Raw genomic sequence first — 15,721 nt, forward strand, 5'->3', positions numbered from 1 at the left:
TCCTGTACTCCTGTTAACCTCTCATTGTGATCAACAATTACATAATGCAATTAGCAGAAAAAGTGTCACTATTATTACAAAGGGGCAGCTAATTATCAACAGGTTTAGATTTTGTTAGCCACAACACCCACTGTTTTAACAGAGACAAAATGGCTGACATGGAACGAGAGGAACAAGAGGAAAACACCAAGTCATTGAAGCTCATGTAAATCACATGAATGACCTTACAGTGTTGTCAAATCATTTAAAATAGCTTAGCACACATTAGCATCACATCTTTCAACCAGAAAACCCACACATTAACTAACAGACAAGAACACCAGCAAAGACAAACGAGCCACATTTCGATCTTCAACAGTGCAGCCACACTGGAAGGACATGCTATATTCTACTCTAATCTATGTACTTCCAATGTGGCTGCACTGTTGAAGATCTGAATGTTCCCACACCATCAATACTACCAATATGCAGATACACCTGGTCACCTATAGAACTCTACAGCATGTGTTGTCAGCAACAATACACTGTACTTTACCACAGACACAAAATGGCTGACATGGAATGACAATGGCAGGCAGCAGAGTGTGTGACTGACAAAAGTCAAGGATCATTGGTGGGCAGCATCACAGCTCCATAATTTAGGAGAAAAGCAGAGAAGATGACTAATATTGACCAGGTTGCTTCACATACTATTAAATCACATTAATCAACTGGTGCAGCTGTAGTTGTAATGACAGGATGTGACACAGTAGCTTCATCATGTCATTGAGGGAGAGACAAAGCTCATGATACACACAGCCTTACAGAAATGAAGGCTCTGTGTTGCATTAACACTGTTTCATTAAGGTTAATTACAACATAACAGCATGAAACAGCCATGATCAAAGTCAGCACAAACCAAGAACCAGCAGCAGGTGCATTCTCACAGCTTTAGTCTGTCCCTCAGCCACATTACACACGTACTATAAACACCAGTCTGTCAACCTGATTTAAATCGTATAAACTGCCAGTGATGAAAGAGTGAAGCACACATTTGCATCAGAAGCAGCAGAACAACACACAACACACACAAGAACTACATCTGTCAATTAGTAAAAAGGCTGTCCCACATATTAATGCTACCAAGGTGATGACAGTGTGCTTTAACACAGCACTCATCATCTATGGCCTCTCCTTATTACACTTTCAGTCACAACACACTGCACTAACCACAGTAACCAAACATGGCAGACCACAGTCATTTACCCAGTCACAGCTGCACTGATGCTTTCACACTGTCCCACACAACTTCATTCATTGAGAGCATTATAGCACCAAAGCAGCACATTAATATGAAACCACACATGATTAGGACTCACTGACCCTGTTAGCCTTTCACATGCAGCAAAATATCAATGCATCTTCAAACAATTAAGCAACATATTTCCCCCACTGAGGTATCACTAATTACTGGCACTTGTTATAGACAACAGAAAAACAAAAGAAATAGATAATCTAATTTTTTGTCAGCAATAACAGTGATTTCAGTAAGCAACATAAAAGGTTGTAATGTGTCCACACAACCAGTTAGGGGAACTACTCATTTTGATAACTATGTGTCATAGGGCAGACTGGGCACCAAGTCAACAGAGAGGCTGGTAAATGGATGATAATGAAAGGCAATATTTGTTCATGTATACCATGTATTTTACCGTGTGAATCTAGCTTACTTTAGTTTAATGTTACTCAGCCCGTCATTAATGGATGGGCTTAGGTTAACAGACAGCAGCTAACTAACAAGCCAGTGCACTGACATCGTGACTGATTGTTTTAATGTATACCTAATAGACCATCAAGAAATTAAAAAAAAACTCACTACCTGAGCAACCTATGTGGGTTGTAGACACCGCCTCATGCTACCTCTAGGGCTGAGAGCACTGACAAAATGCAAAAGTGAGCAAACATCAGGCAGAAAGGATGAGAGCAGAGAACTGGTCTGTGGTCAGCACCTGACTCACAGTCAGTGTTGATCCTAACTGGACAGGCTGAGTCCACAGAAGTGTGGCTGACCTGGAGTTACATTGTGGTGTTCAAGTGATCCTGTATCTTTTTGAGCAGTGTATTGGGCTGTGTATAAATGAGTGGTGAGAAATTTCTTTTATTGCAGGTGCATTGAAAAGTAGATTTTTAAAAATTGGATACACTGAAACTCGTCCTAATGGTAAATTTTTTATTTTAATCTCATTGTTCCATTAAAAATAATGTATCAAAATCAATGTCGTTATCAATTTTTGACCAAGTCAAGGCTAAAACCTCATTTTAACACATTGAAAATTATAACGAACAATCGTTAGGTGTGAAGCTGCTGAACAGATTGGACAGAGCACCTTTATATAAGGGACACATTTTGGGTACTGACCCTAATTAATGTCCAATCAGTTTAAACAGGCTTCAAGGGATAAGCAACAAAAATTGGAGTTACTGTGTCACATCAATAAATAGCTAACAAAATAAGTTTTTCCTACTTTTTGGATTGTCAGTGGAAGAAAATACGCTGACATATAAATAGGGTTCTGTCTCTCAGGCTTTATTTCAGTCATGTTAGATGGGCTGATGAGATGTTACAGAGGACTGGGATTCTTCTTTCCTAGCTTCCTACATTAGTCATGAATAAATTGTTCAATCATGTAACGCATGCATCATTCTCAACAAAAGAGCTGTGTGTGCACGTTTGAACAGTGGGCTGTAGTTTATTTTTCCAGCACAAAGGAGGTGGTGTGGAGGAGGAGGTGGAGGAGGAGAAGGAGGAGGAGGAGAAGGTGGAGGAGGTGTGGAGGAGGAGAAGAAGGTGGAGGAGGTGTGGAGGAGAAGAAGGTGGAGGAGGTGTGGAGGAGAAGAAGGTGGAGGAGGTGTGGAGGAGAAGAAGGTGTGGAGGAGAACGAGAAGGAGGTGTGGAGGAGGAGAAGGTGGAGGAGGTGTGGAGGAGGAGACGGTGGAGGAGGTGTGGAGGAGAAGGAGGTGTGGAGGAGGAGGAGGTGTGGAGGAGGAGAAGGTGGAGGAGAAGGAGGTGTGGAGGAGAAGGAGAAGAAGGTGGAGGAGAAGGAGGAGGAGGTGTGGAGGAGAAGAAGGTGGAGGAGGTGTGAAGGAGAAGGAGGAGGAGGTGTGGAGGAGAAGAAGGTGGAGGAGGTGTGAAGGAGAAGGAGGAGGTGGTGTGGAGGAGGAGGAGGTGGTGTGGAGGAGGAGGAGGAGGTGTGGAGGAGGAGAAGGTGGAGGAGGTGTGGAGGAGGAGAAGGTGGAGGAGAAGGAGGAGGAGGGGGTGTGGAGGAGAAGGTGGAGGAGGTGTGGAGGAGGAGAAGGTGTGGAGGAGGAGGAGGTGGAGGAGGTGGTGTGGAGGAGGAGAAGGAATAAAGAGTGCTTGATAGATGTGACATGTGACATCATCACACGGTCTGTGTTTGATGACTGGACACAGAACCAGATGGGTCTCTGTTGGCCACTCTTCCTTCCACCTGTATTTTTCTTTAGTCACCACTTTGTAAGAGTTACCTGTAAATGTGTTAAATAATATCAATAAACCACAACCAGAGCATTGTCCCTCACTGAAACTGATTTCATTTGGCACTTATTAGAACAAGTAACCATCAACATCAACAAACATCAACAAACGGTAAAATATTTCATATTCAAACATTACATTCAAACCGTCAAACATTAACGGTGCTTCAGCCCCGCCCTGACCAGCTCTTCTTTGGTCTGGCCCAGCGTGCGAGGCATCTTCTTGCTTCTGCTGTCCTCCAGCTCCTCCAGCTCCCACCCCAGCGGTGGTGGTCCCCCCTCCCTGGTGGTGGGTGTTCTTCACGGGTTTCGTTTGGAGTGTAGTGTCACAGGTGTAGTTTGATTCCTCTTGGTTTGTCCCTCTGCCCTGGTGAGCCTCAGTCTTGTCAGTATTTTTTAAAATTTATTTTGCAGGGCCATCCCAACCCATCTCACCTACTGAACTGGCAACGTATTTTATAACTAATTTTAAACATGGTATATGGATCCTACTCATTTTGTAATTAAATAAATCTTCTTTTTATGGTACCTGACCCTTGCCCTGTGTGTGAGTCAAACCTGTGTGCCCTTGTTTTCATTTCCCGGGTTGAGGCCCTCGCCTCCCCGGGTGGCGTTGTTAGCACCCTTTTCCCCTCCCCTCCTGAGCTCCGTCACATACTCAACACCAACGATGGTAAATAATATGAGTAGATGTGAAGCAAACAGATATTTTGAACATGTAAAAATTCAGGGCTCACTGCAGATTTCCAGTCGGGTTACAGAGACACTCCTTGACACGGACATGTGCGGGTTTGCACCACTGTTCACTCACATACAGCACAATCCCTCCTCTCTTCTTCTTACCGCTGCCAGTCACATCTCTGTCCACCCGTATGGTCACAAAGCCGGGGGCAGCGACGGAGGTTTCTGGGATGTCTGAGTGCAGCCATGTCTCCATAAAACACGTTTTTTTAATAAGCTGCACTCACGAGAATCCTCGTGCCCCTCGTACCGTTAATGCAGCGCCGCGCCCTGGTGCTGCTGAGAAGGGGTCCAGGAGTTTATGCTTTGTTTTTCTTTGTTTGTTTGTTTATTCTGGGGCCCCTGGTAGTGCGCCAGAGAACCAGGAAGGACAGCAGGCAGCTCACCGGGGAGGCAGCACTTTACCTGGGCACACACCTTGCACACACACACAGACAAATCTTGTCAAGACCGCAGTGCCTGTCTTTAGCATTCCTTGTCCATACTTACCTGTAGGGTCTTAACCAAGACCTGTGTGCACGTGTCTGTGTGTGTGTGTGTGTGTGTTCGCACTACTCGGTGCTCAGGCCCTAACAAAGGTGGGGATGTAGCTCAGTGGTAGAGCGCATGATTTGCATGTATGAGGCCCTGGGTTCAATCCCCAGCATCTCCAAGGTCATCTTATGCTCCTCTGTCAGCTCAAAGAGTTAATTGTTTACACCTAACAAGTCCGATGTGCTTCATCTGGTCAAGTTCAGTAGAACTGATGGAGCCACTTGGGCTACGTTCAGTCTGCAGACTAATGCGACCTGTATCTGATATTGTCATGACAGTGTGAACAGCTCAATTCCGATTTTTTATTATACGACCCAGGTCACTTTCATATGTGGTCCTAAATCAGATACGTATCAGATATTTTGCAATGCGACCTCAGTCTGAACGGCTATGCGGCATATATCTGACTTTTGCGTCAGTGAAAGGTGACAGGCGTCACAATTCTGCGACACAGGAGCGGGCAGACAAGCTGTGTTGTTAGCAACAAGCGCCTGTTGCCAGGAAGTAGAGCCCAACTCCAACGCACGGCTCACAGATGAGGGAGATGTCGACTGTCTTGCTGTGAAAGTGACACAGAAAGGCGCCTGCAGATGTATTCAAAGGTTCTCGTCATTCTGAAGTTATGAATGTTGAATGTTATGAATGAAGTCAGTGTCGCTAAAAGCAGTCACATCACTGTCCCACCACTCCGCACCCACACGCATCTCTGTACAGACGCTGCAGCTACTGCTCTATTCCTTCTCAGCATTCTTCTTGATATTATTTGAATGTAATTATGTTGGCTACTCTCGGACATTAACGTAAACAAAGCCACACAAGCACACATTGTGTGACGTCGTGTCCTCTTCTGCGCATGCGGGTCACTTCAGGGCCACAGTCCATTCACACAGGAGAGTGGTAGCAGTCGCATATTATTTTGTAAACACCAAAAAATTGGATTTCACCAAAAAATCCTAATTGAGCATTAAGACCTGCAGTCTGAACGTAGCCTTGGAGAAGTGGCGAAACGTGTTCAAAAAACAATCCTTCAGTCCAGGTGTCTCGATGTAAACTCCTGAATAAACTGAGTTGTTCTCAGCTAACCAACGTGCAGCAGCTGATCAATGAACACAGCTGCACTGCTTCCTGAACCAAACTGGGCCAGCTCTCCTCCTGCAGCCGCTTTTTCAGTGTGACTTTAGTATGAACACACCTTACGCAAGCAGGGACATGCTTGGAAGAGTGACTTTCACCCAGACCCACCTCCACCACATATAAACCATTTTTCCCACCAAACAGTTAGAACTGATGAAGCTGCTTGGAGGAGCAGAGAAACGTCTTCAAGAAAAACTTGAAAAAGAAAAAAGAAAAAAAAGTCCAGACGCTCTCTATGAACATGACCTGGATGACATGTAAATATACAGTGTGCTCTTTGTAATCTGTATTCTGGCTCTAAAACAAGTGCCCCTTGTGAGGGTTGAAGTCACAATCTTCAGCTTATGAGACTGACTCGCTGCCTACTGCACTAACGAGGCTCAGAAAGAGGTGAAATATGGTCTTATTTCTTTTTCTTTTTTACCAATGTGCCAATGTGAATTAAAAAATGATTAAAATTATATACACTATTATTTATTTAATAGTTGTGATTGAGATATATATTTAGTTTTCTTCAACATTCATCATTCATCTAATGCAGCTACAGTATCTCTTCTCTCATCTTCCTCACCTCTCTTCCTCTCTGCCTCAGTGTCTCCTCTCTTTCTAAAGCTGAGCTCCAGCTGACAGACTTTTCATCCTGTCTGTTACAGTTTTAGCTGTATGCAGATATCATCCTGGCAGACAATGGTCCACTATAGCAGGATAATAACAATACTTTTTAAATGGGCGTTCGTCATGTAACCATGTTCTATAACTCCTTAAACCAGCTGACTGCTGTCAGTCAGAGTGACTCAGCCTTCATGGATGAACCACACAGGTCAGAGAACACTGTCCTCAGACCTGCTGTTCAGTCTGTTATAAAGCTACGAGCACGTCACGCCCCCTCCCTGAACATGACCGGCTCGTTATCATCACTCATTCAGGTCAACAGCAAAATTAGCAAAACCCACATAGTAGCAACAAATCCTGCTCCTCCGCTACATGTTCACCTGAACTGTGGGTTCTGCTGTTCAGCAGCAAAACATCTTTAAACACTGTCTGTCTGTTTGTGTGAGGCTGCAGTGAGAGGGCCGTATGAGTTCTGCACACACGTTTCAAATTAAGATTAAGAATTTTCAATACTTTAAGGGCCTTCATTTTCCCACTATTGATTTATCAACTTTTAATACTTTTTAAGACCCCGCGGACACCCTGACCTCAAATGTCACTTTGTATAACAACTTCGTGCTGTGAAACTGAAAGTGTAATGTATTTTATTGTGTCAGCCTGAAACCATTCAACCATGTGTGGTCGAACGAGACTACACTAGTGTGCATGTGCATGGAGATCCAAATCCCTAACAATCCATGAACCAATAACACACACCGCAATTCATTTTATTCACCACTAGATGTCCTACTCGAGCACTGTGTCAGAGAGTGATAAGAGAAGATAAGATAAGATAAAACAGTGGAGACTGCGACCTGAACGCAGCGCCTTGGACCGCTCGGCCATCCTGACATGAACAGCATGCTGTCCACAACAAGTTTGGAAAAGCTCAAGGATGAACACTTAATAAACAATCTGAAATCTTCACTGACACTGAAGTGGACAGACTGAGAGTGTGTCTGTCTATGCTATCTCAACAAGTCTTGAGCCAGAGATGAGATTTTTCATCTGGTCACCACATGATGAATCATTCTGACTATTGTAGTACCTTGAGATCTGCCTTTCCCAGGTGTTTTGTCCTTAAGGTGAAGCAGTCTCTGCCTCAGGGTGAAACTGGGTTTGAAATGTGCTGGGACGTTTTATCCTTTGCCTCCTCATTGCACACCAGTTGTTCTCGGTCCAGCGTTTTTAAAATGATAGTTTTTGGAAGTGTCAGATGGACTGTGCCAGGGTTTGGTCCTCAGACATGGAGGGGCATAAAGTGATCTTGGAGATGAAAAGAACCGTTGTTGGCAGGATTCGAACCTGCGCGGGGAAACCCCAATGGATTTCAAGTCCATCGCCTTAACCGCTCGGCCACAACAACTAGGAAAAGGTAACAATGAAGAGTCTGATGACCCAGGTTGGTTCTGTCCATGAGTGCATGGTCTTGTCCAGGTTGTCCTGTCCAGTTTGGTGTTGGCGCTCCTTTACTTGTTTCCATTTCATTCGAAGGTAAATCTGCGCCGACCAGAGTCTCCGTTTGACAGACAGCTATCACAGAAAGTTAAAAGTTAAAAGTCAAAATTCCAGAATGAAAAGAAATCTAGAACAAGTGGCAGCATTCCAGTATAGACATCAGTATTCCAGAATGATAGGCAGAATTCCCTGCTCTCACTAATTTTAATTAATTTAATTTGAAGTAATTGCTGCTCTCACTGACACTTCTATCAGCAGTATTACTACACAGCTGGCTGCATGGCAGTGAATGACATGCTGATTACAAACACAAGTCCACTGTGATGGTTCACTTAGACAGGCACTGAAATGTTCTTCTTTGTGGAGCCTCTTCCAAACCATGATCTGACAACTACTAAACATCCAAGACATGAACAATAAAAATCAACCTTTCATTCATGTTAGGCTGAAAACACATCAGAAGAGTCTTCGTCACTTTGTGAGATCAGTGAGGAAGAGTATGTTCCTCAAACAGAAAGTGAGACTTCAGTAGATGTCAGACAGCACAAGAGAAGCAGAAAGACTGATGTGAAGCATCAAGGTATCATGCTGAAGGTTAGTTCATACTTTTAGACCTTCCTCACTTTGTGAGGCCTCAAACAGTCTTTATGCTGCTAAATATTGTATTAGACAAATGGAAAAGAATCATTGTTGTGCTAATATCACAGATGGATAGCATCTCCATCACAGTCTAATATAATGTTGTGGTCCAGGTGCTCCTAAAGCTGTCAGAAGATGCCATCTTTCAGTGTCTCCTTGAAGCCTGTGTAGACGAATGTATGGAGAGCAGCAGCAGCTTTGTTGTGAATCACAGCTCTCAGTCCTTGTAAATGATTGGAATGCATGTAGTGCTGTTTATTTCCACATTGTCCTGTTTAGCTGTCCAGGAGAGTTACAGGCACACAGGTCAAATGAACAGTAACACTTTGGATTTGTGGGATCAACACTCAAACTGCAGCAAAGACAAAAACAATGTCTCATTGTAGTAAGTTAGTCAATCAGCTACAAGCTGAATGTCTGTCCTGACCTGGACACATAAAACTTCTGTCTATGCACACAATTTACAGCCATAATCCCGGTGAGGACAGTTGTGTGTCTTTCCACTCTCGTTGTTGTACAGTAAGAAGCATGAGCTCAGGACATTTTCAGCAGTAAATTTGCTCTGTTCTAGTTCACCATTTTGTCTGGCTCTCTGCTTATGTTCTGCTTTGAACTGCTTGTTAAACATTTTGTATTTATTAGTTATATTTAACAAGAAAAAAGTTTTCTTGGATGTTTTGGATTGATTAGGCTGGAATGAATGGCTTGGAATAGCTGGTGGTCTCCTGGGCAGTGACAGCACGTCTTCAGGTTCTTCAAAGTCCACCTGAAAGCAGGTGAAGAAGTGATTTACAGCAGAGGAGTCAAAAGGCAAGGCAAAAATAATTATGTACAGAGGTACAAATACTGGAAGTACATGAAATGTACATATACACACATCTGGTTTTATCTTCATCTTTCTTGAACAGATTAGTCCCTAAAATAATGTGTTCAAATAAGGTTTAGCTGAAAATATTCCCCTCCGTGGACCGCCACCTTACTGTGGTGGAGGGGTTTGAGTGCCCAGATGCCCCCAGCAGGGTCTCCCAAGGCAAACAGGTCCTGGGTGATGGGCCAGACTAAGAGCGGTCCAAATACCCTTTATGATGGAAAGAAGAACAAGGACCGTGACGTCGCCCGGTATGGCACAGCCGGGGCCCCACCCTGGAGCCAGGCCCGGGGTTGGGGCTCGAATGCGAGCGCCTGGTGGCCGGGGGCGTGGGGCCGACCTCCCATGGGCCCACCACCGGTGGGAGGAACCGTAAGGGGCCGGTGCAGAGTGGATTGGGTGGCAGTCGAAGGCGGGGGCCTCGGCGACCTGATCACTGGACACAGAAACTGGCTCTGGGGACATGGAATGTCACCTCGCTGGGGGGGAAGGAGCCTGAGCTTGTGCGGGAGGCTGAGCGGTACCGACTAGATATAGTCGGGCTCGCCTCCACGCACAGCTCGGGTTCTGGAACCCAACTCCTTGAGAGGGGCTGGACTCTCTTCTATTCTGGAGTTGCCCATGGTGAGAGGCGGCAGGCTGGTGTGGGCTTGCTTATAGCCCCACAGCTTAGCTGCCATGTGTTGGAGTTTTCCCCAGTATGTGAGAGAGAGTCGCCTCCCTGCGCCTTCGGGTTGGGGAGAGGTCTCTTACTGTGGTTTCGGCGTATGCGCCGAACAGCAGTGTAGAGTACCTGACCTTCTTACAGTCTCTGGGAGGGGTGCTGGATAGCGCCCCAACCGGGGACTCTGTCATCTTGCTGGGAGACTTCAACGCCCACGTGGGCAGTGACAGTAACACCTGGAGAGGCGTGATTGGGAGGAACGGCCTCCCCGATCTGAACCCGAGTGGTGTTTTGTTATTGGACTTCTGTGCTGGGCATGGTTTGTCCATAACGAACACCATGTTCGAGCACAAGGTTGTCCATCGGTGCACCTGGCACCAGGACACCCTAGGCCGGAGGTCAATGATCGATTTTGTAATCGTGTCAGCTGACCTTCGGCCTTGTGTTTTGGACACTCGGGTGAAGAGAGGGGCTGAGCTGTCAACTGATCCCTACCTGGTGGTGAGTTGGATCCTTCAACTCCCACCTCCGGGAGAGCTTCACCCAGATTCTGAGGGAGGCTGGAGACATTGAGTCGGAGTGGACCGTGTTTTCCACCTCCATTGTCAATGCAGCTGTCCAAAGCTGCGGCCGCAAGGCCTCTGGTGCCTGTCGTGGCGGCAATCCCCGGACCCGGTGGTGGACACCAGAGGTCAGGGATGCCGTCAAGCTGAAGAAGGAGTCCTATCGGGCCTGGTTGGCTTGTGGGACTCCTGAAGCAGCTGATAGGTATCGGCAGGCCAAGCGTGCTGCAGCGAGGGCAGTTGTAGAGGCAAAAACTCGGGCCTGGGAGGAGTTTGGGGAGGCCATGGAGGAGGACTATCGGTCAGCCTCAAAGAGATTCTGGCAAACCGTCCGGCGCCTCAGGAGGGGGAAGCAGTACTCTGCCAACACTGTACTCAGTGGGGGTGGGGAGCTGTTGACCTCGACTGAGGGGGTGGTTGGACGGTGGAAAGAGTACTTTGAGGGTCTCCTCAATCCCACCAACACGCCTTCTATTATGGAAGCGGAGGCTGATGACTCAGTGGTGGACTCGTTCATCACCTGTGCTGAATTCGCCGAGGTAGTCAAAAAGCTTCGCCCTGGGTACCTTAAGTCTCTGGATGTTGTGGGGCTGTCTTGGTTGACACGCCTCTGCAACATCGCGTGGCAATCGGGGGCAGTGCCGCTGGACTGGCAGACCGGGGTGGTGGTCCCTCTTTTTAAAAAGGGGGACCGGAGGGTGTGCTCCAACTACAGGGGGATCACACTCCTCAGCCTCCCTGGGAAAGTCTACGCCAGGGTACTGGAGAGGAGAATTAGACCCATAGTCGAACCTCGGATTAAGGAGGAGCAATGTGGTTTTCGTCCTGGCCGCGGAACGCTGGACCAGCTCTATACCCTCCACAGGGTGCTGGAGGGTTCATGGGAGTTCGCCCAACCAGTCCACATGTGTTTTGTGGACTTGGAGAAGGCGTTCGACCGTGTCCCTCGCGGCATCCTGTGGGAGGTGCTCTGGGAGTATGGGGTCCGTGGCCCTCTGCTGAGGGCTGTTAGGTCCCTGTATGACCGGAGCAGGAGTTTGGTTCGCATTGCCGGCAGTAAGTCAGACCTGTTCCCAGTGCATGTTGGACTCCGGCAGGGCTGCCCTTTGTCACCGGTTCTGTTCATAATTTTTATGGACAGAATTTCTAGGCGCAGCGAGGGACCGGAGGGGATCCGGTTCGGGAACCATAGGATTTCATCTCTGCTTTTTGCGGATGATGTTGTCCTGTTGGCTTCATCGGGCCGGGACCTCCAGTGTGCACTGGGACGGTTTGCAGCCGAGTGTGAAGCGGCTGGGATGAGAATCAGCACCTCCAAGTCTGAGGCCATGGTTCTCGACCGGAAAAAGGTAGTTTGTCCTCTCTGGGTGGGAGGAGAGCTCCTGCCCCAAGTGGAGGAGTTCGGGGTCTCGTTCACGAGTGAGGGAAAAATGGAGTGGGAGATTGACAGACGGATCGGTGCAGCTTCCGCAGTAATGCGGTCGCTGTACCGGTCTGTTGTGGTGAAGAAGGAGCTGAGCCGGAAGGCGAAGCTCTCGATTTACCTGTCAATCTACGTTCCTACCCTCACCTATGGTCATGAGCTTTGGGTAGTGACCGAAAGAATGAGATCGCGAATACAGGCGGCCGAAATGAGTTTCCTTCGAAGGGTGGCTGGGCGCTCCCTTAGAGATAGGGTGAGAAGCTCAGTCACCCGAGAGGAGCTCGGAGTAGAGCCGCTGCTCCTCCACATCGAGAGGAGCCAGCTGAGGTGGCTCGGGCATCTGGTTCGGATGCCTCCTGGACGCCTCCCTGGGGAGGTGTTCCGGGCATGTCCCACAGGGAGGAGGCCCCGGGGAAGACCCAGGACGCGGTGGAGAGACTATGTCTCTCGGCTGGCCTGGGAACGCCTCGGGATTCCCCCAGAGGAGCTGGAGGAAGTGTCTGGTGAGAGGGAAGTCTGGGTGTCCCTGCTTAGACTGCTGCCCCCGCGACCCGGCCCCGGATAAGCGGTGGAAGATGGATGGATGGATGGATGAAAATATTCCAAATACAAACATCCAAACATTTGCAATGTATATGCTGCACTAATCTCATTCCGTTCAGAAATAAGCAAATGCATTTTCATTTCACAGTCACACATGTAACCAACTTAACCTTATGACTTCATATAAGCGTACTTACTCTCTGGTTATGAGTCTAGCTTTAAGGTAACACAGACAACATGAAATTAGCGTCTGTTAGCAACATGCTATTACATGTTTCTCTCCCTTTGTGAACACTCGTAAAACATAAACAAATCTAACAACACTGTCTGCAGTCACTTAAGATACTAATGGAACAGATCTGATCACTGACAGGTGAGCTGAATAACACTGATGACCTGGTTACCATGGTAACTGTCAGTTCAGCATTGAACAGCTGTGTGAGTGCTGCTATCAGGAAATCAGAGTTAAACAGTGAGAGCAGAAATCCCCCAGAGGGCTGGACCTGACTGCTGTCCTGATAAAGACATGAGCAGAGACATGAGGAGGACTGTCTGGAGGACACACAGAGTGGACATGGGTCACAGAGTGCTGCTGCTGTTTGTGTCTCTGCAGCATGGGCAGCTGCTCCTGCTCCACTCGTCACCGGCTGATTGTTCACACCTGTGATCAGTCATCAGCCAATCCTGCTGCAGCTTCCATCTAGTATATGTGTCCAATGGAAGCTGAGCAACATGTCAGCTACACACATAGAATCACTACACATAGTTTGTCATATAAATAACATGGATTGAATCATAATTGTTGTACAGTCAATGGAAACAAAAAGCACTGAGAGTGGTGCTGGTAGTGCAGCAGTGGATGGAGGCGGAAGTGCTGCCACCTAGTGTCAATATTTGGTATTACTCTGACTACATATTCCACCTTTAACTCTCTGCCATATATACTGTGCCATGTGTGAAGTGATAATAACATGTGAATGTGAATTTATTGTAAAGAACTTTACTTATTATCCCTGTTATAAGTGAGCAGTGTGTGTGTGTGTGTTTGATGGAGTGTGTAATGTCTGCTCAGTGTTACTGATGCTGCTGTGTGTGATCTGAAAACTGATCAAACTGTGATGTGTCTGATGCTGACAGAAGAATCAGAGGTCAGACAGTCGGATCCTCCTCTGTGACACCTTTAACATCATATCAGAAATCTCTGTCTGCTTCTGGTACATGCAGCTGATCACCAGCAGGGGGCTCACTGCTTTGCTGTCACTCAGTGTAACAATGGAACTGTTAGAATGATGGTGCGGCTCACACAGGTGTGTGGTTGAGGTTAATCAGTGCAACAATGTCAGCTTCTCTCTACAGACTGTGAGAGAAACAGTCTGACTGAAGACAGGAGGAGGCAGAAATGTCACTGTGTGGATGTCAGCTGCCAGAAAATTCAATTCAATTCAATTCAATTCAGTTTTATTTATATAGCGCATATTACAATCAGACATTGTCTCAAAGCGCTTCACAGGAACCCCCCTAAGAGCACTGTGGCAAGGAAAAACTCCCTTTAAGAGGAAGAAACCTTGAGCAGGACCCGTCAACATAAGGGGGAACCAGTCCTGCTGCTAGTCAGAGAGGATGAGGGAGAGAGAGAGAGAGAGAGAGAGAGAGAGAGAGGATGAAGGAGAAAGAGAGAGAGGGAGAGAGGAGCAAACATGATACAAACATGATACAGTACAGAGCAAACATGACAGCAAGATGAAACAGTGATTATATTGTAATAGATATCTATATATATCGTCGGTCCATAAGTAGGAATAGTAATTTGATAGTAAAGATGAGCAGCAGGGGCTAGTGAAGTCGATGAGCACAGGAGAGACTGCAGGTCAGTATGCAGGTCTTGAGACCTGCAAAGAGAGAGAGCGAGAGCGAGGCACAGAACTACAAGGAAGACAGTTAACACAGATTATGAGACGATATTACCCAGTATGATCCAGACTAAGGAGAGTGGAGGAGAGGTCAGAGGGTGTTCAGAGGATCGTGTTTGTGCCCCCCGACAACGTAGAGCAAGAGAGACTTCACGGGCCGGACTGCAGGTCATCATCCAGGTCTTGAGACCAGTGTGAGCCAGACTAAGGAGAGAAAAGGAGAGGTTAGAGGGTGAGAGGGAAACTGCTCAGTGGATCATGTTTGTGCCCCCCGACAACGTAGGCCTAGAGCAGCATAGCTGTGCTACACACTAGGTCTAAGGCTAACTGTACGCCTTACTAAACAGAAAAGTTTTAAGTCTAGTCTTAAAGGTGGAGGCAGTGTCTGCCTCTCGGACCCAGATTGGTAACTGGTTCCATAATAGCGGTGCCTGATAGCTGAAAGCTCGTCCTCCCATTCTACTTCTATGAATCCTAGGAACTACTAGTAAACCTGCACTCAGAGATCTGAGTGTCCTATTAGGAACATATGGTACAATCAGGTCCTGCAGATACAACGGAGCAAGTCCATGAAGAGCCTTGTAGGTTAGAAGAAGGATCTTGAAGTGTATTCTTGAGTCCACTGGGAGCCAGTGAAGAGACGCTAGGACAGGAGAGATATGATCCCTTTGGCTGCTTCCTGTCAGAACTCTAGCTGCTGCGTTCTGGATCAGCTGCAGACTGTTGATGGAGTAATGTGGACATCCTGACAATAAAGAGTTGCAGTAGTCCAGTCTTGAAGTGACAAAAGCATGGATGAGCTTTTCAGCATCACTCTGAGAGAGGATGCTCCTGATCTTAGTAATATTACGCAGGTGAAAGAAAGCGGTCCTGGAGACCTGCTTAATATGAGAGACAAACGACATGTCTTGATCAAAGATAACTCCAAGGTTCCTCACAGTCGTACTGGAGGCCAGAGTAATTCCATCCAGAGAGAGAGTATTATCTGATAAACTAGTTCTGAGATGTTTCGGTCCAAAAACAATGACCTCAGTCTTGTCCGAGTTTAATAGTAAAAAG

At 46.9% G+C, this 15,721-nt stretch overlaps 2 non-coding genes across 2 annotated transcripts; one reads left to right on the forward strand and one right to left on the reverse strand.

Annotated features, from left to right (window-relative positions):
* Positions 1-4,855: 4,855 nt before the first annotated feature.
* On the forward strand, positions 4,856-4,927 carry trnaa-ugc (transfer RNA alanine (anticodon UGC)). The gene has a single exon. It is a non-coding gene; the product is annotated as a tRNA-Ala (tRNA).
* A 2,951-nt stretch (positions 4,928-7,878) lies between these two features.
* Positions 7,879-7,960, reverse strand: trnas-uga (transfer RNA serine (anticodon UGA)). The gene has a single exon. It is a non-coding gene; the product is annotated as a tRNA-Ser (tRNA).
* Between the last annotated feature and the right edge of the window lie 7,761 nt (positions 7,961-15,721).

This window comes from Parambassis ranga, unplaced genomic scaffold, assembly GCF_900634625.1.
Source record: "Parambassis ranga unplaced genomic scaffold, fParRan2.1 scaffold_22_arrow_ctg1, whole genome shotgun sequence".
NCBI lineage: Eukaryota > Metazoa > Chordata > Actinopteri > Ambassidae > Parambassis > Parambassis ranga.